Source organism: Plecotus auritus (genome assembly GCF_963455305.1).
Source record: "Plecotus auritus genome assembly, chromosome: 9".
NCBI classification, from domain to species: Eukaryota; Metazoa; Chordata; class Mammalia; order Chiroptera; family Vespertilionidae; genus Plecotus; species Plecotus auritus.
Genome location: NC_137783.1, coordinates 52,237,073 through 52,260,184, shown reverse-complemented (window position 1 = coordinate 52,260,184; position 23,112 = coordinate 52,237,073). Strand labels below are relative to the sequence as shown.

The following is a 23,112-nucleotide window of genomic DNA, read 5'->3' as shown; positions in this document are numbered from 1 at the left end:
CAAAGTGCCCCGGGGCCTTGCGGGTGGTGCTGGGAAATGCACAGTGCACACCGCTGGCTCTCGGCCTGGCAGGAGGGGCCGCTGTCTCAAACTCTGAACATCTCCAAACATCTCAGCGAATGGTGTCATTGTTCTGCATCCTGAATCCTTCTCTGGAGAAGGGCAAGAGTTTCTAAGGAATAAATAATGAGATCCCACATGCCAGCACAGCCTCTGACCATATACCCATCTCCAGCTCCTTGTCACCCCAGCTTGTGTCCTTGGCCCTGCACCCCAGAAGGGGGCAGAAGGCCCTTCACTGGCTACAAACACATCTGGGCTGCCCACCCTGACTCTAACCCTCAAAATCTCTCCTGAGCTGGAGTTCTCTTTGGCTCTTGAGTGATCTGGCCACAGCCATGGGGTAGAGAGAGGTGTCCAGGCTCCAAGGGGTGGCAAGGAAAACCCTCCAACTGCAGTGCCCAGGTTACTGCCAGCAGCCTCCCTCCCCACTGCATCAGGGGCCTCAGAAAACAATTGAGCATATTGCACACTAGGCCAGGGAGTCCCTGCCCTCCTGGGCTTGTTTCTTCATCAGAAAATGGGAAATGGGTGCTGTCTCCCAGGTCCCCACTCTCATTCTAACCGATCGGGCCTGAAGGAGGGAAGTGAGGAGGGAATGAAAAGCATGGAGGCCAGCGCCCAGAGAAGCGGGGCGCTCGGAAGGCAGGATGGGGAAAGAGGTGGGGAAAGAGGTGGGGCTGTCAATGGCTGCAGAAGGCTTAAAAGCTGGTAAAAGGCTTAATCCTGCATAATGATTTACAAAGTGACACGTAAAACAGATTTACTGTGACAGCTTGAAAGGAGAACCACAGAAATAAAATTACACTTGGGCTCTGTCTCCCTACAACCCGTCCCCACGCTCTTCCAAAAACCAGGAACCCACATGTGCACATATGGACATGTTCACGTGGGCACAAGGGAGCAGGTGGCCGGGGTGGGGTTAGGGGAGTGGGAGAAGGACAAACGAGAAGGAAGAGCTGGACCCTGTGCTGGGAATGGCCAGTTGGTTCCCATTCCAGGTGCAGCCGGTGGAAATGATGCTCCAGTTGCCCCCTCCACCCTGCCCCACCCAAGCCAGGGGTTAATCCTATTTACAAATGAAGAACACATCTGGCTGACATGCCCTGCATGGGATTTCACCTTTGGGAAGCACACAGCACGCACCCCAAGTGCCCATGAGGCTCAGCACCCCCAATTTCTACCTGACTCCTGTCTGATCCAACACTGCAGATACAGGTTTTCAGGGTCCAGGGAGAGGGGTGCACTGCTTCCCCTTGAGTGAGGCAGGGCCTCCAATAGCACTGGGCCGAGGCCAGCTGAGAGGAAATCACAGAAGACAAGAAACCCCTAGGCAAGTTCATCGCAGGGAAAGAAAGTGAGCGATGATGCTCCTGCCCTCGATGCTGGGCTCCCAGGTGGCATCTCCAGTTCTCTGTCTGTGGTGGCCTTCATTCTGCTTACACAGTGCCCAGGGAACACTGCCCTCCACTGACGCAGACCCTTGGGTTCCAGCTGTGTGGGGGGGAAACGATCCAACACACCCATATTCTAGCCTGGACCAGAGATGCTCTCCTCAGCAGCAGTAAATGCCACCAGCTGCTCCAGCTCTGCGGCTGCTATCCACCACCTCCAGGGCAGCACTGGCCTGGGCACCTGCCCACGCCCTCAGTCCGAAGCAGGGCTGGTAACTATGCCCATAGGGTTACTCATTTGTACCAATGGGCATACATTTTAAAAAAAATCGAGAAGGGGGTCACATGGAGAAAGAGACCAGATTCCCCTGGGCAGCTGTGGGGCCTAAAGCACGTCACTCCTCAGCTCCAGCTTCCTCCGGGTTAAAATGGAAACAATACCTGCTTCTGAGGGCTTCGTGACCCTCCGACACACCAGAGAGCCCTGCCTGGTGCACAATGGGTGTTCCCAAGGATGTTAGCTTTGCCTCAGATGACGAGGATTGAAAGGCATTTGCAGTGAGGACAGCCAGGCCAGAAGCTCTGACCTCAGTCATGGCTCAGCAAAGTCACCTTCTCCAGCTGCCCACTCTCCCCAGGTCCTAGTGAGCTGCCAATGTTGAGGTGGAGACAAGATCATCAGGGGTGGGCAGGACAGCAGTCAGGCCCTCTGCCCTCTCTGTGCCTCCATTTCTCCACTTTGTTCATCTCTGTTCTGCTCTGTTTCTAGCAAAGACTGAAGGGGCCAAGCCCCAGGCAAGGTCTGTGGATGCTCAAGCATTCCTCCTTGTCACCCTCTGGCTGACACCTGGCAACTCCAGCTCAGTGAAATGCCATCCTGCACCTCTAACCGACACAGCACAGGGATGTGTCTAGGCAGGTCTGAACACCCATGTTTACCCAACAGAAGGGTGGCCCTCCCTCCCCCCACCCCCAGTATCATGGCAAGCTGGAGCCCATTTGCCCGCACACTCGCCTGGTGCGTAGGCTGTGTGTACGAGGCTCCAGCCCCGGCCCTACCCAGGGAGTCTTGCCCAAGAGGTGCTGCACCCTGGCTAGGCTCTTGCTGCTGAGCCAATTCTCCCAGGAAGCTAACCTGAGGAGGGCAGCAACGTGGGCACAGCGGACACCCAGGTGGCCTCAGACTTTGGCAGCTTTGGGCAAACAACCCAGGCTAGGAGGTGCTCCTGGGAACCAGGCCTGGCCCCAACACCCCTCTGGCTCTAATTGGAAAGGAGAGGGCAAACGAAGGAGCCAAGGGCTCAGATCGTGTACACAAGCAGCTGTGAGTCTGGGGCTGAGCTATTCAATTCTTTCTCAAATGAAGTGTGCAAGTCACTTCCAAGGCACCCACTGAGAGTGCAAAGATGATAGATAGATGATAGATAGAATTCCCAAATCACAAAACCTATCAGCTCTATGTAAAGTGTAGCTGTCTTTTATTCATCCACCTATTCAGCAAGCATTTTGGAATGCTTGCTAGATGCCAAATGTGGTGGCTGGGGTGCCCTGAAGGTAGCTGTGATCCTGCCAGATGAGAGCTTCGACAGTGGTCGGAAAACAGTGCTGGCAGAGCGGGGCAAAGGCAGGAACCTCCACTTGATCTGGCTGGTGCATAAGAGTAAGCCACGGCTTGAGCAAGGCTTTGCAGGATGCCTAGGAGTTCACCAGGCAGACAGAGCAAAGAACAGAATGTGCAAAGCACAAAGTGAAAGTTCAGCTGGGGCCAGAGAATGAAGGGCCCTGAGCGCCAGGCTGTAGGTGGTAGGAAGCCACAAAGGCGTTGTAAGTAGAGCAGAGGAGGTAACAGGATCAGAGCTGCTTTTCATTAAGGTCACACTGGTCGCCAAGCAGAGAAAGGACAGGAGAGGGGAGGCCAGAGCGTGGGTGGAGAGAAGGGGTGACTCCGAAAACATTCAGAAGGTGGAGTCCAAAGGCATCAGTTCCCTGATTACATGCTCCCACAGGCCAGTCTTGGGCAGGACAGTGGGGACATGGACACCCAATGGCACAGCCTGCAGTTCTGGGGAGGAGTTAAGGGTGACTCTCAAGTTTCAGTTGGGGCAGTGGGCCAATGGCAGTCCTGCTTCTAGTCCTTACAGTGGCTTTGTAAGAATGAGAACAAGGCTCCCCTTCCTCCAAACACTTTGCCATCATCCACTAGAAACCTATATGTACAAAGTATGGGGAGTACAATGTCAATGCCCCCCAAGTTGTACAAGGTGCAACCTACTCTATCCCACTTGGCAGTCCTAGCAGACACAGTGCCTCTGAGCAAGCCCTGGGAAGATGGAGTGCCGGGGCTCAGGCAGGAAGAAAGGCAGATAAAATCTAGTACACAAACTAAAAACACAACAAAGCAGAGAAGAAATAGCGCAGAATGTTTACTAACCTCGCTGCCTCTTGGGTATGTGAAATCTGAATCAAACGAGAGGTGGCATTATTTACTATATGGAATCCAAAACGAAAAAAAAGTAGCTGCTCAAACCAGGTAAACAAAGGAAATGCAAAAACGCAAGTCAGAAAGCATCTGCTTGGAAAGAGGGGGATTGATCAAAAGTATAGAAAACCAGTCCTGGCCTTAGAGCTCATGAAAAAAATTGATTTTAAAAAAATCCTATATACTGAGCAAAATCCCAGCAAGTGAACACAGCAGAGTGGAGCCCATGTGCTGAGAAAATTGAACTGTCTGGTCAGCTGAGGGTCTCCGTCCCATCATCCAGCTCCCGGAGTTTTAATGAATACCTTCTCTGCTCTGCGTCTGATACAGGCATGAGATGGAGCTGGTACCTTTGTGGAGGAGACAGTCCAGTGGGGAGCATATGGAGGCCTGGGGAGTACAGAGGGGGCCACCTGAGAGCCCCCAGGAGGAGGCAATGACAAAACTGAGGCATGCCAATCAAGAGGAGCTGGGGGACTCAGGCCATCACCCACCTGAAGGCTAAAGCCCTGGTGACAGCTGGCAGGCCCTTTTGTAACGAAAGTGAGAACTTTGTGAGCAAAGATGAGGTAGACAGCATTCGGTTTTGGGGGAGGCAGGAGTAGAAGCCTCGCCTAGCGTGGAGGTACAACTGCTCGAACAGGCTTCCATGAGAGTCCTAGCTAGAAGGGGTCTCAGTGAACAGATGGGGAAACTGAGGGCAGAGAGTGCCAGGGGCTTGACAAGGTCAAGCTGATCCGTGTTGTAGATGGGAGTGGCCAGGGCCCCTTTCAGTGCCCAGAGCTGCCCAGGGAGCAGGGACAGGAAGGGAAGGCACACTCGATGGCCAGCCAGGTCCCTAGGAACTGCTTAGCAACAGAGGGGAGGTGCTTCCCACGCAGAGCCAGATTCTCATTCTTGAAGTTTCAGGCTTTCGTTTCTCAAAAAAGATGCTCACAGGGATCTCTGGCCAAGGTCTTGCTCGCCGCCCTCTGGCAGCCCTAACCAGCTTTTGTATTAGGCACACACTGCCTTCCTCGGCCTCCACTCCCAGTAGCCCGGGGAAGGGGGCACTCTCCACCCATTTTACAGATGAGCAAGCAGGCCCCAAGAGCCCCACAGGCTCTCATCCCAAGTCACCCTCTTTCCGGGCCTGATGGAGGAGGCTAGTCACTCCTAAGCAGCACTCAGGTGGGGTTTCACCAGGCTGAGGCCCCTGCCCACTGAGCTCAATGGCAGGTACAAATGGCAGGTGGGGACCTGGCTCAGGGCCTGGCCCCATGCTGGGCACCTGGGACCCTTGGCCGCCCCAGTCTGAACCCTGCAGGCTGGTGTGGAGTCCCCAGAACTGCCCTGCCATGCTGCAGGGCTCTAGAGGGTGCTGGCAGCCAGGCTGCGGTTTTGCGCTCGGCTAACTCTTGGCTTCTGAGCAACGAAGTGGAGAGAAGAGACATGGCAAGAGGCACTGCCCACCCACTCAGCGCCACTGCCTGCCTCGGGCGGGCTTTGGGGCTGAGCGGGCAGCGTCCAGCTGAGACAGGGCCCACCGTACGAACACTGGCTCTGCCACCTTCAAGGTGAGGGAAGGAGAGACCCGGGGACTCGTGCAGGTTCAGACCAGAGCGAGCTGGCCTGGCTTCTCCTCAGCCCACCCTCCTGCTCCCCCTGCTGCCACCCCGGGAAGCAGGGCTCGCTCTTTGTGCCTCTGCAAGTCACAGAATGCCAGTTTAGTTATCGAGGGCCACCTGGCTGTGCACACTGCGATTCTGGAGTTTCCTGACGCAGGCAGGTATCCTCTTGGAAGGGAGAGATGAACAAAATGGGGAAATGGAAGCACAGAGAGGGCAGAGGGCCTGCCTGTGAAAGGGTTAGAGACACAGGAATATGGGATGTTACAGCTGGAAACGACCAAGCAGTCCCAGTGCCCCTACCCCCCATGTTACTAATGGGAAACTGAGGCCCAAGGGACCAGCTTAAGATGATTTTGAATCAATAAGAACCCTAGGATGGTCATCCTGGGTTGATCCTATGGGGCCAAGATAGAGCTGCCCTCTGTGACCCCAATCTCAAAAGTTAGGGAAATTGCAACACTTCCTTGTTTCCATAGTAACCAGCTACTGCTCCAGGAATACACTAAATGTTTTTGCTCCCTCCTCTGTGTTGGCCCTGGGCCAGGCTGTGGGGACACAGAAAGGAAAGAAGGAGGGGATGTGCAGGGAGGCACAGACCAAGCCTCAGTTCCGGTTGATCCCAGGCAGTGGAGGGTAAGAGGGAGAGAAACCGAAGAATTGTCAGTGGAGGAAGAAATCCCCAGTGTCTGAAAGTGGCAGGAAAGAGTTCAGAGCTGGCAGCTTTTGAGCTGGGCCCTTAGGGGGTGCATTGGAGCTAACCAGATAAAACTGTGGGGGTGAAGAAGCTGACATAGGCGAAGGCCCCAGGGCTTGAGCGTGCCAGCATGTGGGAAAACACCAGCGCATGAAGTAGAGGAAATGAAAGTACTGGAGATGAAAGGAAGGCTCACGGTGGAGGCCAAATGCAGCATGGCAAAACTGCAAGTGTACAAGGAACACCTCACCATGCCTCTGTTTATCCAACTGTTAAATGGGCATCTTATGACAGGGTAGCTTATGGCTACATGGGAGGTGACAGGCATACAAGGAAAAGTGCTTGGACCCTCAGGACTTGGAGACCTGGGCCAGCTCTCCAACCCCGACTCCTCAACCTGCGTTGTGGAGGTAGACAGGCACTTCCCGTGGGCTTATGGGCATAACCTTGGTCAACCTTCAAAACACATCCAGGATCTGACCACCAACATCCTCATCTGGATTCTTGTAAAAGCTGCCGGGTTGGCTCATTGCTTCCACCCTTGTCCCTACAATCTATTCTCAGCTCACTAGCCAGAGGGACCTTCATAGAGGGCACATCAGACAGTCTCGATCCTTTAATTAAAATCCTCCAGTGGCTTCCAAATCACTGAGCATGAAGTCAGAGCCCTTCCCGTGCTGCATAAGGCCCTCTGTGATCTGGTCCCTGATCGCCTTCCTCACTTCCTCTCTATCTTCTTCCTTTTCCCCCTCCACCCAGACACTCTAGCCATCCGGCCTTTCTTAGAGCATGTCAGGCATGATCCTGCCACCGGGCCTTTGCACATGCTGTGCTCGCTGCCTGGAGTGTTCTTCTCCCAAAGGTTCATGGGTTCACCCCCTTACCTCCCTGTGGCTTGATATCTGCTCAAATGAAGCCTCTTCAGAGAAGCCTCCCTAATCACTCCATCTAAAGAAGCTCAATCTGCTACCCACCTCCCTATATCAACTTATCCCAATTTATTTTTCTTTAAAATATATATTAAGTCGTAGACTTATTGACTATCTGTCTCACTTATGAGGATATAAGCAGAGCCTCTGTATCCCCACACAAGTTCACCACTCTATCTCCAAGGCCTGGAATAGTGCCTGGCACACAGTAGGTGCAGAGAGGAAACCTTATGCTCAGGCTGGCATGGGGACCCATCCACAGGAAATATGCGCTGACCTCCCAGGGCACTGGCCTCCAAACCAGAAAGGGAAGCAAGGCCTCACCTGCCCTGTGTCCCTGTTTCCATATTCACCAGGGCTGGGCAGCCCAAGAATCAACCTCAGGGAGCAGGAGACAGAAGGAGGCCAGGCTGGCCAGGGTGGGAGGAGTTGGTATCCTACTGGTTTTGCAGCCAGCTTCCTTCCCTCTCTGGATCTCAGTTTCCTAATCTGGGAAATGGGGATGAGAAGAGGATGAGAAAAGCTGGTTGCCCGGGTCCCTCCTGCTCCAACAGTCTGGGCATCTTTGGGTCTTCAAAGCCCTGGGAGGGTTCCCACCAGATTGAAACTAGGGCCATGGTCCCAGGCCAGGGTAACATCCTGCAGCCAGCTTGGCCAGACACTTGGGCAAGGGGTCTCAGGTGGGCTCCTGGAAGTCCTATTTCCATTCTAGGTGACAGGAGGCAGAATGCAGGGCAACCCAGTCTGAACCAGGAGGCGAAGGGGAGCGCCCTGTCACAGGGCAGGGGCCCCAGGCTGGGGGAGCTGGCTGTCTCATGGGGACCCCAGGGCTTAGCACTTCTGGTTAGCCCAGCCATAGGTGTAAGGTCCAGAAGATTTGTGAGATGTGGGTAGTAAGGACCAGGCCAGCCAGGTGCCAGTGCCACACCCATTGGGGCCTTCCCTGTGTCTCGCTCCAGCAAAAGGTTTCTGTCAAATGACAAGGCAGGGGCTGGGCATGGCTGATGGTCAGGATGCCTGGGGGTTAGCTCCAGCTCTGCCACGGACTTGCTGTGACCTTGGGATGGCCTCTGTCCTCTCTGGGGTCAGACTCAGCAGCTAAATGAGAGGGTTGGCCTGGATGATCTCCAATGCCATTCTGTGCTGACATTATCATCACTGCACAAGGTAATAAAACATTACATTCCCGTCGCTGCTCAGACACTGCGCAGCATGCAAAGTGCTAGTCCTCCCCTGACTCCACAACAGCCCCCGGGAGACGTCAGTAGGAGGCAGTTCAGACTCCAAATCCAGTGCTCTTTGCAGACACCCCAGGTCTCTGGGGCCTCAGGACACTTAGGGAGGGTGTTCCCTGACAGAGTGGCAGGGAGCAGAGCCAGGCAGAGAGGGGCTCGGTGAGGAGGAGAGTGGAGGCAGGCAGGGAGGAAGCACTACTCACAGCTCCTTGGCCTCCTCCCAGCAAGGGACCCCAGTGCCAGGGGGCAGGTGAGTATGCTGGAAGCAGTCAGGAAGATGCCAGCCTTCTGGAACCATTTAGCAGGTCTGGCTCAGCTAGAGGAGCAGATGCCGGGCCACATTCGTTCCCTGGGACCCCAATGAGCCACTGCTGGGACCTCCCCAGCCTACTTCCACGTTTCATGACCTGAGTTAGACCGTTTCCAGGTCAAGCCCAAGGCCTCCAAGCTGCCCAGGCTCTCACCAAAGGCAGAGATAATAAGGGGATAGAGGAAGGCCACCTCCTCCAGGTAGCCTGCTCTGCCGAGTCCAGCCTTGCACTCAGCGTAGAGAGGAGAAGCCTCTGGGAACACATCTCTGACCCTGAGTACGGAAGGGAGTTCTGAGACCCAAGTTCACCACATTTTGCATGGTCCTGAGATGAGAAGTAGAGAAGGCATCCTTCCCGGCCCCATAACAGGTGGAACTTCCTAGGTGGAGGGGCCGCTGGGAGGCAGGGAGCGGCCTGTCCTTGGAGGTGTGCAAACCCACACCCGAAGGTGCTTTGTGGGGATGCTGTGTAACAAACATCAGATGAGGTAGCCACCAAGCTCCCCTGTGGTCTTGCAAATCAAAGGTCCCGTGAATACCGGGGAAAGAAGTATCTGGAACCCTTGGGGTGGGGGAGGAAGGGCAGGAGGATTTGGTCTTGTGCTGGCCCAGACACCTCTAGGGAGCGGCCTAGGAGGGCAGCCATCCACAAGGCAGAAAGCCCTGAGAATTCCAGGGCCCACAAGATTCCAAGCTCCAAAGCAGCTCCACTCCTGCCAGGGACCGACCCTCAGACGAAGCACAAGGGAAACTGAAGGTGTCACGAGCTGGCGTTGGAGAAACCAGTGCTTCCGCAGAAGGTAAGTCAACACTGCACTCACAGCCTTAAGGAAACTCCTTTCACAGTCACAGCCTGTCCCCACAGCAGACAACAAATAGCACCTGCGGTTTCCTCCCTTTTTCCAGGATCAGATGCACAAGGAGGCCCTGGAGCACAGGGGTCTGAGCAAAGCAGGGAGGCTGATGGCCAAGCAGGCCCTGACCCGCTCCCTGCCAGCCACAAAGCCTACTCCTCAGAGTCCCAGAAAGTCAGGGACCAGAGGACTGGTAGCAGAGGGAGGACTCATCCTGGTCACACAGTGTTCCTGCCGGCTCGGGGACCCAGCTGGGGCCAGAGCTCTCCCCAGGGCCCAGCTGCCTATCTTACTAACAGCAGCACCACACCCACCACTAAGGGCTCACAAGTGGCTCGTACACCCTGCCGAGTGCCTCTCTGTGTAAATGTCAGTGGGCCCATGGCCCATGAGGAGGAAACATTAACCGGAGCGGGATAAACAGGCAGAGCAGCCAACAGGGTTGAAATTAGCCTCCTGACACAGGAGGTCAGCCCTACTAGTAAACCAGCCTGCCTAGCCTTCCTAGAGGAGGGGCGGGCCTTCCTCCCCTCACCCTGATCCCCACCTACTACTCTTTTGGGGGTGTTTTCGCCTGACACTGGCACATCTCATAGCAGACGAGACGGGACAGTTTCAGCAGTGAGATCAGCCAGCACTGGGCCATCTACTCCATTGCCAGGTCTATGTCCCTGTTAGTGACCTTGGTTAGGTCCCTTCCCCTCCCTCGGCCTCAGTTTCCTCACTTGTACACGCACAGCTGGAAGGGAAGCAGGAGTCATGTACACAATGCCTCCATGGCTAGGGAGGTGACACAAATGACTTGGAATGAAAGGGTTTGTGAGCAGGAGGAGGGGAGAGACAACATAACAGTTCCACTCAAGGGCCAGGGTAATTTTAGCCCCTCGGATGAAGGCCAATGTTCGTACGCTGCTCTCAGGCATCCAAACTGATTGAGGGATATGCATAAGCCATGGGCCATCTTGGCAGAAAAATACACGTTTTCAAAGATGTGCACGCAGGTTTAGGGGTTCACGGCCCTGCAGGCTGGGTTTAAGGCTCTTCCTGCTGACAGCTGGCAAGTCTTTGAGGCCCATCTCTAGGGACACCGCAGAGCTGCCACCCCTCTGCCAAGGGGGCCTTGCTTTTGGGACTGCCCCACCACAAACAGATTTGTGGTCTGCTAACAATAAAAGAAGCGGAGGCCAGAGAAAGTGACCAGAACTTGCAGCTTTGAGGAGGAAAGGTGTCAAGAAGCAGTGCCAAGAACACCGGCTGGGGAGGTTTCTGTCCATGCAGAAGCTGTCCGTCTCGCCAGCAGGAGCGGTGCCCCGGGAAGGTGGCCTGAGGCAGGGAAACCATCCTCTGGACACCACCCATGCCAGAGCTGGAAGGGACCATCTGGCTTGGCATTTCCCAAGATGCACCACTATATAAAAAAGGGAGGTGGGCCCGGCCGGCGTGTCTCAATGGTTGAGCGTTGACCTATGAACCAGGAGATTGAGGTTTATTCCTAGTCAGGGCACATGCCCGGGTTATGGGCTCCATCCCCAGAGTGGGGCGTACAGGAGGCAGCCAATCGGTTATTCTCTCTCATCATTATGTTTCTATCTGTCTCTCCCTCTCCCTTCCTCTCTGAAATCAATAAAAACATATATTCTTTTTAAAAAGGGAGGTGAGAGGAGCATCCTGGAGTTTGGGAAACACTGGGTGAGCCAAAGGGTTCCCAGGAGAATCCACTTTACTCGCTTTTGTGGGTGAAGGTCCCTGAAAACCCACTCTGGGAAACCTTTATATGGTCTTAGCTCAAGATTTTCAGATGAGGAAACTGAGGACCAGGAGGGATTCGTGACCGGCCGAAGGTCCCATAGTTAGTATAGTTAGTTCCGGTTCACAGCGATTCTGATTGACAAGGCTCAGTCCCTCCGTGCTCTGCCCAACAAAGGAACGGACTGAGAGGGAGGTAGCATCACTGGCCTCGACTTACAGGTGGGAAAGCAAGGTGCTGAGGCAGGCATGCAGGTCTGCAGATCTCCAAGCTCTCAGAGATAACCTGCCAGCCAGCAGCCCTTTCTGCTACAAAGGGAAACTATGAATAATGGCAGGGCTGGGGAAAGCCTGGATCCCAGGCCAGCTTCGGTTGGTTCTGAGATACCAGGTGGCCTTGGGCAATCCACCTGACCTGAGGCTCCTCATTTGTAAGTTGCAGGTAATGCAATGCTAACCGCTGCACCAGGTGTCATGGGAGCAGTGGTCATGACAATGACTGAGGCTACCATTTCTTGAGTACCTACTATGTGCCAGGCACTGTCTGTGCTCCATCTTCTCAACCTATGGGGAAGGCAGTATATTATTTTTATGCTATTAACAAGCCTGTTTTGCAGACGTGGAGCCCAAAGTTGGAGAAGGTAACCCTAACTTGCCCATAGTCACAGAGATCAGGGGCGAAGCTGAGAACTGAACCCAGGCAGTCTAAGAAGAGCCTAAAACAAAACAGTTGCCCAAGAAATGCTGGCTATTGTGATATGGATGGGAGACTCTGGCAAGTTGTTTTAAAGATGTAAACAACAGCAGGAGTCCCAAGCACATCAATAGAAACTTCTACCCCTCCCCACCCAGACCTCTCAACCCCGCCCTGGTGAGACACCGGGGTGCAGGGAGCTACCTTACTGTGTGACCTGCACCAGTCACTTCATCTCTCTGAGCTTTGGGTCCCCCCGCCTGCAAAACAAAAAGGTTGGACATAGATCCTCAAAGGGCCCTCCCCACTTGCAAGTGCCAAGTAAGGGTTTCAGGACCCTTCCCACCAGGTCTCTGTGCCCGCTTTGTCCCTCAGCCAGGGTGCTGGCTGGTCCGAGACATCTGCCTTGTTCCTCAGCTTCAGTCCAATTCAGCAGGGAGCTGGGTGGGAGTTTGGGGAGAGCCAGAAGACGGGGCAAAGGCCAGGTACCGGCATCTCCTCCCTTGTCCTGAGCCCACTGCTCTTCCTCACATCCTGTCACCTGGGCCTGAGGAGGGTGACTCCCAGGGAGGACCAAGAGGGCTCCTTCTCTGCTTTTCCACCCACAGAGGAAGTGATAGCAGGAACCAGGCAGCAGGGCCCATTACAGCACATGGAGGGGGCAGGCGGAAGAAGCCACCCATCTTCTTGGAATAAACAGGCCTAGGCAGATGAGACACCTTGTACCCTCCATAGAGGGTTTAAGTCTTACTTCCTTCATATCTGCAATGCAACCAGCATTCTATTACTTTTTAAATATATACTGAGATGCTGGGCAGGACCTAGGGTACTGCTGAAAACGTCCCTTATTTCTGACCCTGAGTTCAGAGATGAGCCCTGTCCTCCCGGTTCAGCTGGCCCTTCCCAAGTCAAAGAGGAGCAGCCCTGCTGGCGTGGCTCAGTGGTTGAGTGTCGACCTATGAACCAGGAGGTCACAGTTCGATTCCCAGTCAGGGCACATGCCTGGGTTGTGGGCTCGATCCCCAGTAGGAGACGTGAAGGGAGGCAGCCGATCAATGATTCTCTCTCATCAGTGATGTTTCTATCTCTCTCTCCCTCTCCCTTCCTCTCTGAAATCAATAAGAATATATTTTTTTAAAAAAACACAACAGGAGCAGCAGTCAGTCTGAGCTCTGGAGGGGGGCTAACAGGGCTGCACCTGGCCGACAGTACATGCTCAATAAATGTTTAATGAACTAATGGGCTGAAGAGACAGGGTTCCAGGCCTGGCTCTGTCACTAATTTGCTGCTGTCCTTGGATATGGCCAATTGTTTCCATAGCTGTATCTTGGGTTAGAAAAGTAAAGGTCAGACTAGGCAACCAGGGGGCAAAACCCAGAGCCAGGGAGCTTCCAGAGGGACGGAGGTTTCACACTTCTCTCCCCAGTGCTCCAAAGCGAAGAGGAGGACACGATGCAACTTCTGGGTGGGACACTCCAGGGCAGGGGTTCTGAGGTGGCACAGCCTCCCGCCCCCCACCACCACAAGTGCCAACCTTGTGGGTGGATGGCTGGAGTTGTTGGGAAATGAGAACTGGGGTAGGGCAGGAAAAAAGATGGGAATGGGCGCAGTTCCTATTAAAGCCAGACACCAAAAAAATAAAATTGGAAGAGATTATATTTTAACAACACTCCCCGCCCCCCCCCCGCCCCCCCGCCGCCGCAATCAGAATAGCTTTGCTGTTTTCTTGGCAAAGCAATTATCTGCATTGAATTGGACCCTCCAAGAGACCAAAAACCTGGGAAAGACTGTGGGGGAGGGGGGAGCCCCCATGTCTGGGAGCCTGGGAGAGGCAGGCGTTGGTTCTCTGCAGACACCCGGGCCAGCAGAGGCTGCAATCCTGTGGGCCCAGAATTCACGCGAGTGTGTGTGTGTGTGTGTGTGTGTTGCGGGGGAGGGGAATAGGTAATGCCAACGGGACGTGGAAAGAGAATAAGTAATGCCAATGAAGCCCCAGCCCCTATTTCTGGGGAAAACACATCTGGAGGGTCCACTAGCCCCTGAGCAATTCCAGACCTGCCCTGAGTTTTCCAAGGACAAGGATCACAAAGTCAGACCAATGCAAGTCCCAGATACGCTGCCACTTCCAGCCATCGCGGCCCTGAGCCAGGCAGGCTCCGTTTCCCCATGTGTCCAGTGAAGGGTTGAAGCTGACAATGTCTAGCAGCCATGCCTGCTCTGACAGTGGGTGATGCTAAGATTCTACACCACCTACCACCACTCAGGCCCCACCCCAGAAACCTGGGAAGGAGTCCCCAGTCCCCAGCCGGCTGTCTAAGCTGGGGCTGGGGCAGAGTGGAGTCCCCACACCGTCTGTCCTCAACAGCCTGCCACAGCTGAAACCTTCAAGTGGTTACAATTACAGCCGGGCTAACAGGATTAGGGGCGCATTGAAATCTAAGAAATCTAATTAGCTCAGACACCCCGGCCTCCCCCAGCATGATCCTTCAGTAACCCCAGCAGCTGGGCCTGACAGGTGGGGCCCGGGGCCCTCCCAGGCTACAGTCATTACCTGTGCCGGTGTGCCAAACGGGGCCAGCCTTCCGGGGGAGGTGCCAGCCCAGCCTGCCCAGCTGCTCCCTATTCTGGACCCCACCCGATGCAGCCCTGTCCTGGGGTGGCACTCAGATGAGCTTCAGAAAACCAGGCACAGGTCCTAGGCAGCAGGCAGGCTATGCAGAAGGAACCCAAGAGCTCCCACAGGGCAGCTACCCCACAGGGCCTGGGCACTGACTCAGCCAGAGGAGGGGCAGGCTGAGTCAACGTCTGTATCTATAGAAACCATCGCAGCCCAGGGAAGAGCCTTGGGCTGCACAGGAACCTGGGGCCTAAAAACATTCTGCTTCCTGATCCAGGGCCAGGGATGGTGGTGAAGGCCCATGCACAAACATGTGCACCCAGGAAGTCATGGAAGGATTTGAGGCGCAGAGCAAGCTCAGGGGCACAGCTGCAGGTGGGGTGGGCTGTGTGCTGCCAAAAGTGGGAGCAGGGACAGGTGAGCCCACCTGTGGCCCTTCCTGGGCGCAGCTCCTCCTGCTTAACCTAAGGCCCCCACCCCTATTCTCGGGGTCCCCGAAAGCTTCTGCATCCGGGTCCTGTCTGGTCGGTGGGCTGGGAAGGTGGCAGCACAAGAGTGGTGGCATCTGTAAGGCCTGAAGTTGAGTCCTGGCTTAGTCACAGCCGTGTCACCTCTGTGAATCTCGGTTTTCTTCTGTTAAATGGGGGTAATTCCAAATAGTAGCTAGCTGCACTGTTATTATTGGGGTTAATCAAAGTTGGAGAGTGCTTCCAAATCCACCCAGTGCCACACAAAGGCAAGGGCTGCGGTTATTGCTGCATCGCGCGCCCCGTGGCAGGCAGCCAGCTGGTAGTGGTTAATTATTTATTTAGACTGATCTTCCTGCCCTGACTGGGCTGGAAACTCCGAAGCAACAGGAACCGACTTACACATTTCTGGGTCTCACTGGCCACAGTCCTCACACTGTGGGCTCTCAGGAAATATCTATGGCAACAATGCTGGGCCCCTGACCAAACCCCACCCCTTTATGTATCTCCTTCCTTCTCCTCATCCCAGATCCAACGAGAGAAAGTGCCAAGAGGCAAACCCAGCACACAAAGACAGAGGACAGTGAGCCCCTGAGCAGACCCTTCCCCACTCCCCACAGGTCACGCCCAATAAGGCTGGAAGCAGCCACTTGAAGGATGTCCCCCCATCCCATAACAGTGTGGCTTGCTTGGGCAGGGTCCAACCTCAGATTATGCCTGGAGCTTACAGCCCAGTCAGCCTCTCCCTCCCTCATCCTCGAGGGCTTGACTCTGATCATTCTGGAAAGAACAAAGCTGGGATCTGCAGGAGCAGAGTGAGGGTCAGGAGGTGTTGATTTCCAAAAGGTATGCCATGCAGTAGAGCACGTCCATTGAAGACAGAAGCTGCCCATACGTGGTGAGCGCCCTGTCACGGGGGGCATGCAAGCCAAGGCTAGACAATAAGCTGTCAGGGAGGTAGGCTTGGGTGGAAGAACAGCACCTGGAAAATGCTTCTAGCACCCCAATCCAACCTCTTTGTGCTCCATCCATTCTGTGCCCAGAGCCTGCCAGGACTTTGAGGGATACACTCCCGGGACTCTTGTGTGACAACATCTGTCTCATCCTCACAGCAACCAATTGGGTGAGAGGGGTTTTGCCTTTGGATCCATTTTACAGATGAGGAAACTGAGGCCCAGAAGAGTGAAGCTACTGGCCCAAAGGAGCCAGCCAGCTACAGCCTCCTGACACTTCTCCCCCATCTCCTCAGGTAATGGTAAGACCCACATAATCACATGGATTTCTGGACTCCTTTTCCAGAGCCTGTGCCTGGGGCTGTTTTTTTCAGCCTCCCTTTATGCTCCCTGAGGGCAGGGCCTAACCTCATACCTTAGAATCCTCCCTGGAGCTTACAGCCCTGACCAGGCTCTGCCTCCCTTCATCCTAGGGGGCTCTAGGGACAAAGAGCGCCCTCCCCCAGGCCCCCAAAGGGTGGGCTGAGGCCACAGTGTCCTGCTGAGAGGCCAGAGTTGTCACTAGGCAAGACTACAGCGGTGTCCAGGATAATTACAGCAGCCCGGCCTTTGTTGTCCATACAAAACCTAAGGAACCTCATAAAGATGAGGCAGTGATAGAAGCCAGGGAAGAGCCCTCGGGAGCAAAGTTATGAATGAAAACGTATGGGACCCAGTCATGGCCTGGCAGGCCCTGCTTCCTGGTTCCGTGACAGAGTGCCCAAAGAAGCTTCCGGAAATTAACTTGTTGGTTCCTGAATTTCTTACAGCAACGTCTCTCCCTGGGCCTGGGGTCACAGCGTCTACTGGACTCTGGCCAAGGCCAGAGAACTTAGTATCAGTGGCTTCACACACGGGTACTCTTGTGACAAAACTCTTAGAGGACAAAGCAGGCCTCAAAGTGTCTGCCTTCCTTATCCACCTCCCATCTCTGTCAATCAGGGAAAAGTGAAGTCTGCAGCTCTTCTGAGTTGAGTCCTTCCCTCCGAAATTTTCCAGGGTCAGTTGACAATGGACACCTGTCCAGTGGAGGCCCATCTCTGGGGACCAGGAATGGAGATAATGTTGTGTGACTTTCACTAGAGGAGTGTGTGTGTGTGTGTGTGTGTGTGTGTGTGTGAGAGAGAGAGAGAGAGAGAGAGAAAGACACCGAGAGAGAGAGAGAGAGAGAGAGAGAGAGAGAGAGGGAGAGAGAGAGAGGGAGAGAGAGAGAAAGACACCATGGCTCTGTGGCCAAACCCCACCATCTCTGGGCCTTTCTTGACTTTGCTCCTGGCTGTGAAGAGGAGGATGGGCCTTCCCTCTTTCCTTGGGAGGAAAAAGGGACATTTTGTCCCCACAAAGAAGCCAGCAATCCTTTTCTGCATAGACAGGGCTAATTATCAAAATTTCCCATAAGTCCAGTAATTTCTTATTCCCAACATTTCTCTGTGAGCCATACGCTGAGTGCCTCAAAACTCAATCCAAAACAATTTAAAACTTTTGAAATTTCCCTACTCTCCCTGCCGCAGGTCACTGCCACCAACTCTCAGAAGTTGAAAGTTTGGAGATTTGCATGTGAAAACAGCATTTCATAGCCTCGTGACTTGGGACAAGGAGATGGTTCTGTACTTTTGGGAAAAACAAAACCCAATCGAAATCATAAAACTCAGAAGAAAATACCATCTCCCTCCAAATGCATTCCCTTGGCCCCAAAGTCACACTTGCTCTGTGGCAGATACAGCTTTCAATGTGTCTTTTGTTTGATGCTTGTGTTTCAACATCCTCAACTTGAAGAAAGAAAGGTCAGCACAGGCTTGGGGCATTCACAAACCACACTACCAGGGCCAGGCAAGCGAGCAGGCCAGGGGCCAGGAATTCCCCCCACTCTGGACCCCCTCCAAAAGCAGCCAGGACAAAATTAGGGGCTTGATCCCTCTTCTAAACTTCCCAGATAGCTTACAAGCCACTTTTAAACTCCCAGAACCATACAAACACCAGTGAAGGCAAGTTGGAGTTCATCACCAGCCAAGCTGCCCATTCTGCAGCCAGAGCGCCTGCCTCTTTATCTCCACCTTCAAAAAAACAAAAATAAGCAAAGCCAGGCTCCTCTGGGAACAGCCTCTGGCCTCCTGCCCTGACCTGTGTAACCAGCCTGTCCTCACACCCACAGGGAGGAGGAGACAGCCCTGGTTAGCCCTCTGGTCCACCAGGCCCTGTCCCCGGGTTGCAGCAGACAAACTGTTGCTCAAGAAAGTCCTCCAGAAAACCCTTGGCATCACAAGGGAGCTCCGGTGGCTCCTACCCAGCACCAAGCCAGTGGCTTCCGCAGGAGGCTTCCCACTACGCTTTTAAATCTGTGGTGGTGGGTCTTACTCTCCCATGCCCTGGGCATCTACCCAGTGGGCTCCAAATGACCATGACAGAACAGGGAGGAGGAAAAGGCTGGCGGAGCAGTGCCCTCACCCTGCCAGCCCAGCCGCCAGCTTCTTGGAGGACCTCTGAGAGAACATTTGTTTGGGCTGCCAAGTTAAATCTTCCTCCCTCATGTCAGGGCATTGGAAAAGCAGTCAGGGGAGAGGAGAAGGGGGAGCGCGGGGGAAGGAGCAGCGGGAGGGAAGGAGGGAGGGAAGCAGGCAGGCAGGCGAGCAAGCTCTCGGAGCCCCAGTTACTCAGGCACTGCCTGCTCTGGAAGCTGGCGGCTCCCAGGGAGGCGCAGCCGCAACTCTGGACACCCAAGCAGGGACCAGGCCGCCAGGCCTCGGGGGTCTGGCACCAGGTGCCAGCGGCCCTGGGCCCGCGCCTGGGGGGTGGCCCTCGCTCTGTGCCCCACGGGAGAGTAGAGGTGGTAAGGGAAGCAGAGGAAGAAAAGTTTGGGGCAGGTAGAGGGCGAGGGCCGGGAGGCCCCACCGTCGGGCAGCCCCTCGGGGAGGGGTGGGGGGCCCGGGCTGCTGCCCTGGCGCGCTCCCGCCCGGGTTGTTTACATTCCTGGAGTGTCTTTTAAACCCAGGGCTGAGGCCGGCTCCCGGCCTTCTCCGGAGGCTCCGGGGCAGTCTCCCGTGAAAATCTGCTGGCGCACAATGGCCGGGAAGGCGGCCGCCCCTCGCCCGCGCCCCCGCTGCTCCGGGGCGGGGAGCCTGCCCTCCTTACCGGGCCTTCTCCCCGCCCGGATGGCTTCCTGGACAGATGTCCCTGGCGAGGGGGCGACGCGCGCCCGCTGCCCGCGCCCCAGACGCCGAGGCCGCGCTCCCCACTGTTTTCTCCCCAGCCTAGACGCCAGGAATGTGAAACAAGCTTCCAGAGCCCGCCTCCCACCCCAGCTCCAGCCCTGGCCCGGCCCCCCAACCTCCGCCCCGGCTGGCCTCCCACTCCCCAGGGGCCGCAGCCGCCGCCGCCGGAGACGAAGAGGAAGAAAGAACCCGGGGAAATTACTTTCGTATTTGCGACGCGCGCGCACACACACGCATATCTTCCCTCGGGGCTCCCCTCCTGGCCGGGGCAGCCCCATCCAGTCGCTGCCTTTAATGCCCCTCCGGATTCTGAAGACCTACAGGAAGCCCCTACACACACCCCTCCGCGGGGAACGCCGGTACTGCGCACCACGTCTCCCCGGGCAATTCACACACAAACAACTTAACCGCGCCCCCACCTCCCATTTACAAAAGTGTGTGTTTTCCCTGGAAATTTAGATGCACAACTTAATACCGCCACCCCTAGCCACCCCGAAATCCGCCGCGGTCCCTGGCGGTTCTCGTACAAACGGGCTCACAACTTCGCGTCTTCGCAAAGGAAGCGAGGGAGACGGAGGTGTTCCTAGCCCAATCCTTCGCTCCCTCCCTCCTTCCGCGAATCCCGGTCCTGCCCGGCCCCGGGGTGTAGAACGAAGGCTGGAGGCGCACCGGCAGGAGGCGGGCACCTGGTCCGCGCGCACACAGCCGTACCAGTCCCGCACACCCGATGAGTCCGGCCCCCGCGAGCAGCCCCAGCCGGCTCCGCACAGCCAGGCGTTCGCTGGTCGCCTGGGCCTCGGCCCCCGGCCGCCGCGGGGAGCGCGGCGGAGCCCGGTTGCCAGCCGCTCGCCCGCCTTGCTCTCCTAGCCCCAGTGGACCCTTAGACGGAAAAGCCCCAAGCATCGGGCACCCCACGCTCGCACCCCAAGAGTCCATGGCGAGCGGGAGGAAGGCCCGGGGCCAGCGGGCGCCCTGGTCTGGCTTCAAACTTACCAGGCACTGCGAGCGCCGCTGCCGCCGCCGGAGGACGCGCCGCCGCCGCCGCCGCCGCCGCGCAGGGCTGGCTCGGGCTAGGAGGCGCGCTGCGAGGGCGCCGAGATTGGCTCCGCTCCGGCTCCTGTTCCGCGCGGACCGGGGCTGGGGTCGCCGCGCTGCGCCGGCGCTGCTCACTAGCTCGGCCGCCTGATCGCCGTTCGCCCGCCCGCCGCCCGGCCGCTCGCTCCTGGTCGCCGCCGCCGCTCGCTGTTTAATGTCCACAGACAGTGAAAAGGAACTCTGCGTTAGGGGGTGAGTAAGTGAATCAACTCGCCCGGAGCCGAGCAAGTTGAAGTGTCAGATTACATTGGCTATTCTATTTCCAAAGGGCCCCGCGCCGCCGGCCGCCCGCAAAAGCCGGTGCGGAGTCTTAGACGGAGCGGAGCGCCGAGCCGCCACTGCCGCTGCCGCTCGGCTCTCCTCTGCTCGCGCGCGCTCTCCGCTCTCTTTCCCTTTCTCCTCTTTCTTTCCCTCATTTCCTTTCCCTTCTTTTGCTTTCTTTCTTACCCGCTCCTCGGTCTGAGCCCTCTTCAAGCTTTCCACCTCTCTGGCTCTGATGGACTTCACGTAACACTCCCCACCCCAGCCACCCACCTCCCTTTTCTCTCCTACTCCCACCACTACTCCCTGACCGCCCCCACCTCTACCCCAGCAACTTTGGAGTAGGAGAGAAATGCTGAGCTTGGAAGGGACCACACTGGGAAGGGGGCTAAAATCACCCGGTTCACTGGAGTGACCCCCTTCGGTCGCACGCCCCCGACTGGAATGCACACCCGGGTGCGAACGCAGTCAGGTCCCCGAATTGGGGGTGAGCGAGTTGCTAACAAGGTCGTCAACGCCTTCCTCTGCAGGGGGCTTTGAGATTCTTCCCAAAGCCCGGGGACGGGTGGGTGGGGCGAGCAGAGGACACATCACCACCACCACCAAGGGCGATGTTGGGGGAGGCTGGTGCGCTGCACTCGGACGGTTGGGAAGGAGAGGTGCGCGTGGTCTATCTCGGGCACCCATCGCATCCGGGGGCTTGTAGATTCCCTGAAGGCCCTAGGGAGTGCCCTGGGCCCAATACTCGCGGGCGGGTTGGAGGCGTCCGGACCCAGGCCCAGCCCTCAGTCTCAAGCTGGACACCGCCTCGGGGTCTGCAGAGAGCGTTGGCACTCACACAGCGCAGTTTGGTGCTCCCACTCGCGGCATTTCTCTCGCAGACTCACCCCTGAGAGCATCCCAGTGGGCGCCCACCTTGGCTCACGTCCACTGCCACTCACACGGAAACTCCTACACAAATGGCACAGACATTGGCGCCCACACTCAGCATTACAAGCACGCTTCCTCGCGAGTACACACGCAAACACGCACACTTACCCTAACAAATATGCGTGTACACGGCCATAGCAAGCACACTCACAGACGCACGCAATTTCACATGCACACACACATCGGTGTGCAACCACACATACACTCAAAAAACAAAACATTACCCTGTGCACTAAATCCTCACGTTCACGTACACATACAAACACACCTCCTCCTCCCTTCCTCTTCCACACCCCTTCCTCAAGCCCACCACTCATGGTGCCTCAGTCCCAAATCATAATCGCCGCTCGATCAGCACGGGTTGGACACAGACACAGACACTCGCGCGCCCGCACGCGCTTCCCTCCCCACACAAGCCGGGGAGGCTTCAGCCCCTCAGCATGGGTTGGACACAGACAGACACTCGCGCCCGCACGCGCTTCCCTCCCCACAGAAGCCGGGGAGGCTTCAGCCCCGCTCCCGGAGCGGGTTCCAGGTGTGGCGGCGACTCCGCTCTCCATGTTTTGCAGTCCGCCGCGGTGTCGGAGGCGAGGCGAGGAAGGGAGCTGGAATAACAAAGGCAAGTTGGGGAGAGCGCAAGGGGGCGCAGCCCCGGCCGGGCCGCGGGGGGAGCCCTGCTTGGCCAAGGCTTGGGAGGCTGCAGGGTCTTGGGCGCCTGGAGCTGGAGGTGGGGGTGAGGGAGAGTGGGGGTCGAGGGGCGGGGCCGAGGCGTGACGTCAGAGAACAATGACACCGCCGGGGGCGGACACCGGGAGACAGCGGGGCGGGGGTCTCCCGCGGGGCCTGAGACAAGCGGAAGACGTCCTGGCTCGGCTGGGGTGCTGCCTGATGAACGAGGCCCGCTTGGGAGTGCGGGATGTGCCACGAAGACTCGGGGGTCGCCCCCGGCCTCATGGGCAGTGATCAGCACGGACCCTGGGCCAATGCGGGAGCAGGCCGGAGTACCCTCCTCGGCCCCATTTTAAACATCTTTCAGAAAGCTTCTCTGACCTCGGCTTGAACTCCTTCAGGGCCAGCGAGATCACTCCTTTAACCGCCGAGGGAGAGGAGGCAAAATGAATTTGCCAGCCCTGAATTCATTCTCAAAGCTGCACTAGCCTGACAGCCCGCGAACTCAGCCTGGATTCCTGAGGGTTCAGAGGACTGCCGCTCAGGTCCACGGGATGAGGGGGCGTGGGGATGCAGGGAGCCTGCTTGGTTTTCCAGGGGAAATCCTGCCTCCCTGTGCCATTAGGTGCAGAGAAGGCGCTCCTTTCTGGGCCTCAGTCTTCCCAACTGTCACATGGACTGCTTTCTCACTGCTCTGGCACAGGTGGCAGCTGAACATCCCTGGAGAGGATGGATGGTATGAAAGTTCCAGACCTCTAGGGACAGCAGGAGGCATGGTCCCAGCGCATTCCTGTGGGAGGGAGCCCCTCCCCCTCAGCCTCTGGATGGCCCAGTTTCCTAAGCCAGGAACTGAGAAACCCTTGGCCT

The 23,112-nt window shown here is 56.5% G+C and overlaps 1 protein-coding gene across 3 annotated transcripts in view; it reads right to left on the bottom strand.

Moving 5' to 3' along the window:
• Positions 1 to 20,604, bottom strand: part of ZMIZ1 (zinc finger MIZ-type containing 1) — a 222,102-nt gene extending 201,498 nt beyond the window's left edge. For 2 of the 3 annotated variants that reach the window (XM_080642496.1, XM_080642497.1), the window contains exon 1: positions 20,284 to 20,604. The gene's annotated coding sequence lies outside the window, so the exon portion shown is untranslated. The remainder of the gene's footprint in view (positions 1 to 20,283) is intronic. The other variant, XM_080642498.1, reaches the window with a different exon arrangement.
• Positions 20,605 to 23,112: the final 2,508 nt, after the last annotated feature.